Genomic DNA, 4,657 nt, shown 5'->3' with positions numbered 1-4,657 from the left:
GCAATGGAATCAGCGGTGCTCAGGCACAGCAGGCTGTATGGAGTATAGCCGGAAAGAAAAAGACTAGCTTCTGTCCAAAGCCTAAGTTCACTCACCTCTTTCTCTTTTCCTCTTCCTTCTTTTGAATCTATCAGACTGTAGATCTCTCCTGCTTATCTCTAGAGCTGTAGCACCTTGTAGAGTGTTTTATTTTTCTGATGCCTATAAATTTTACCTGGCAAACAAGGATGTGAAGTTCCCTGTATTCTGAATACAGAGAATCAACAACCAGGGAGAGATCTTCTGCAGCGTTTACTGAATGGATCCCATTTAGAAAAAAAAAAAAAAGTATGCTTCCATCCACATCATCTTCATTATCCTTCAATTTATGTAAGGACAGTACTGAGAAAGAATTAAAATGTTGTATGCCCTCTTTTGGACAGAGAAGGGCAGGGCTTTCTCTTACCACCTACAAGGCAGAATCACTTGTAATATATTGTGATAAGTCAAGGACTTTTCAGTGCCATCCTCTGAAAGCTGTTTGTACCCCTGGGTCTCCACAGTGCCTGAGATTGCTGAAGTATAGCTGGAGGGTGGGGCTGAGGAGGGATTCTAGTGGGGAAAACTGCAATGCCCATTTGATGTCAATTAAGTACGGATTCTCCTCAGAGACTGTTGGAAACCCTTGAAAGTAGTTGGACTTGATCCAGCTTCCTTTAATTTCCCAAGAACTCTACTGATTGAATAAAATAGAAACAAAAAAGTTGAGCTTTATACTCTGTTTACCTCTCCAGATACACTTTTTTTCCATTCTTTTCTGTTCTGGAAAATGACATAGTACTCCATACAGGTTCTCTTGTCCTCTGGAGTCCACTAGGGTTCTTCCCATGAGAGGCATTTGTAGACCACAGAAGGTGGGAGGGGAGAAAAGCAGGGTTATTTATTTCCTAGTGCCTCATTTGGCAATGGCTGTATTCCTTTACCTAAGCCACAACTCTTGTCAGGAGGCCTCTCTTCAGTGACTAAATCCATACCAAGTGTCACACAGGAATTGTACCTGCACAATTTCTGCTCTTAGTGAAATATGGTAACTCTTCCTTCATTTTGCTCTTTAGGCCTAGAATTTGGTAACAGTTTTCAGATATTACAATCCTCTGGGTGATTCACCATCCTTTGATGGTTTACCGAACCCAAGAAACCACTTTGTAAGTAATTTATTCATTAAATTATAATATTGCCTTTGAGTCTATCTATTCTATTCTGTTTGATTTAGTGCTGGAAGATGAGCTCCTAGGTTGGAAGGCAGCACACAATAGCTACAAAAATAGCCACAAAATGGACTCAAACATACCAAGGATCATAAAGATGGTGACGGGCTAGGCAAAGTTTTGTTCTGTCATACAGAAGGTCACCATGAGTTGGCGCCAACTCCGTGGTAAGTAACAATATTCTATACTGGTAATCTAATACAAATTTTTGGTGTTGTAGACTGGATTTACCTTTAGCACATGGGCTAAGAAAGAAAATGAAAAGGATGAGATAGAACTGGATCTTCCCAGTCAGAAACCTATAGCCTTTCAATACGGCTCACAAGTACTCTGAAAACACACAGTATGTTCAACCAGTTCTTTTTAGGCAGAGAACAAAATGTGCCCAGTCATTGAGACCCTTGTGTCACTCTCCATTCTCCTCGCCCAATAGTAGAGGGGATACGTGCTAAAGAGAATAGGTCAAGGATTGAAGAAGAGACTACCCTACCCCACTTCAAACCCGCTTTAAGACACTAAGCTGTTATTGCAACAGCTAGGTCTAGCCCACAAGACAGGGAGGCGATGAGAAGCAGTTTAAATGGAATTTAAATATGAACAGGACTAGATGTCGAAGTTCAAATGTGATGGTTTGAATGAACTGAATGAAGTGACTGGCACCAAGGAAGTCACAATTCAAAGAAAAAGGTGTTTATATAGAAGAATTGCTGAGCAGTTATTGGAAAAATAAACAGCTTCTTATTTAAACCTGTGATAAGTTGAAAAAAAACTGCTTAATAAATCAGTTGTACTGATTGTGGTCTGCTATGCTCAGTTTGCTTCAGGCTTAATCATGTAAGAATAAATATACGACCATTACACTGAGCTATCTCACATAATAAGAAATAATCATTGAGGACTGTGTTATGGTTTTCCTTTATCCATTTGAATGTAGTTTGTGGCACTAGATTTCCCTCGTTCCTTGAATGGAAACTTAATAAGATCCATGACTTTTCTGCTTACAAAACTGTCATTGGTCACTTAAAGATACACATCACAGCCTCAACTCAATAAATAAAATATCTCTTCAGAATAATACAAAATCTCTCTGTCTGGTACTTTTGTGCCTTTTTTTCAGAAAAAGAAAAAAAGAACCTCTTGCATTGCTGAAAGGAGCCCTGGTGGCACAACAGTTTAACATTTGGCTACTAACCAAAAGGTTGGTGGTTTGAACCTATCCAAAGGCTCTGTGGGTGAAAGACCTGGAGATCTGCTCCTGTAAATATTACAACCTAGAAGACCCTATGGGGGAGTTACACTCTTCACGTGGGGTTACTATGAGTCGAAAATCGACTTGCAGCACCTAACAATAGCATCACTCTATGGTTTCCTTGAAGTGGTCACATACAACTCTACACAGAGGAGTTTATTAAAGCTTCCTTTCCCTAAGCTTCAGTTGAGGGGTAGGGTAAGTTCATACTAAATCTCCACCTTTTAACCATTTTATACAGTATGTAAACAGGGATTTGAGAGGCATACATTCTTGAATTTCCTTTGTAAGATTGTTTCATTTGCCTTTGAATCTCAAAAGAAATATCTTTTTTCCACATGTAACTGTCATGTGGTACCATAGATGGTTGAAGGTAGACCCCCGAGAGCTGATAGTCTCCTCGTACCTTCAAGCGAACTGTGTAAAAGAGAAATCTTGTTGTTTCTTTGCTCCTTTCACACTGGTGGGTTTCTCATTCTACACTGGCTGCACTGACAAGAGAATTCGATTGTCCATCTGTGAAAACCAGAGAGGCATCATAAACCTGTGTGCACTCCATCTCTTGTTCTTTTCCATGTAGTTCTCGTACTCTGTTTTAAGAGCCAGTAACAAAGGGAAGTAAGAACCATTTGTGAACTCAGATCAACACTTTATGGCCTACCTAGCACCCTACAAGTGAATTATATCTGAATTTATTTTTGCGAGTCATAATAACCCAGTGTGGTGAATCCAGGTATATTGATTTTCATGCATTTTCTACAGGAGCATATGTCTTCATGAACCATAGAAACCCTGCATCTCTGTGGGTCAAGTTCATCTAAATAATTAGTTTGATCATATTTTACTTTTTATGATGTTGACTGGCCTCTTGATGATTACAAACAAATTTGTAAGTAAGTTTCTCAAGTGACTTGACCTGTGGTCAATTGGTCAGCCTAGTCCTGTCTATAGAGTGAAAATTATGGGTAAGGAGTGTCCAGGTCAGGAGGAGATGTAGTGAATTAAATGAAAACCACAGGGGAAACAAATAGGCTCTCATTTGCTTCTGTCTCTGAACTCCCATGAATATCGCTCTTATCTCTTAATATGTGTCCCACTGTATGTTATCCGGAGCCCTGGTGGTGCAGTGGTTAAGAGCTCAGGCTGCTAACCCAAAGGTCGGCATTTGAACCCACCAGCTGCTCCTTGGAAACCATATAGGGCAATTCTACTCTGTCCTATAGGGTCACTATGAGTCAGAATTGACTTGAGAGCAACAAGTTTTTTTGGTTTGGTATAAAAAAAAAAAAACCAAACCCATTGCTGTCAAGCCTATTTCAACTCATAGCAACCCTATTAGACAGAGTAGAACTGCCACATAGAGCTTCCAAGGAGTGCCTGGTGGGTTTGAACTGCCAACGTTTTGGTTAACCACTGTGCCACCAGGGTTTGGTATATAATCCGTAAAGTTCAGAGAATTTATTTTTCCCACCTTGAATTCATTAGAAAGTATACTAAATGTTTTGTATATATGGGCCATAAACTAGTCCCCTGAGAGAAGGCAATGGATTATTTTCATCTTTATAGCCTTCATTCCCATTACAATATCTGATTCCCGGTAAAAATTCAATATATTCTTTTGAAGTTGAAAGAAACTTAAATTTTATTCATTTGTGTTGAGTGTTCCTCTTTTAAAGGCAATCTGTTTTCCCAATAATTACACATTAAATTACTTAACATTCAGCTAATTGTATGCAAAAAGAGAAAGCCAACACTCACAGCCCTCACCTTCTTTCATGATCAAGGCTCCTTTTGAAATAGTGTCTACCAGGTAATCATTGCCTCTTCTCTCATCCTTCTACCCTGTCACTTCCAGCGGAGATGAAAGTTGAAGAAAACAGCAGCATCAATTCTTTAGGTGCTTGGGCATAAGGCAATGTGGTTGTAGCCAACAGCCAATGGCTGTTTTATATTTACCAAGGAGCTGAACATAAGACAAAGGTGTTTTGTAGATAAAATAGGTCATCTGAAAGGAGAAAGAACAGATGGTGGTAGTCATATTTCAACTATAAATCAGTCCATTTGAAGGGAAGGGGAATCACCTGATCATCAGATATTACTGAAGAAAATTTAAAGTGATATGTTCTTCTCAGTAGTAATTTAATATTTTAGAACACTCCAT

Source organism: Loxodonta africana, chromosome 15 (genome assembly GCF_030014295.1).
Source record: "Loxodonta africana isolate mLoxAfr1 chromosome 15, mLoxAfr1.hap2, whole genome shotgun sequence".
NCBI lineage: Eukaryota > Metazoa > Chordata > Mammalia > Proboscidea > Elephantidae > Loxodonta > Loxodonta africana.
This window is presented reverse-complemented; position numbering follows the sequence as displayed.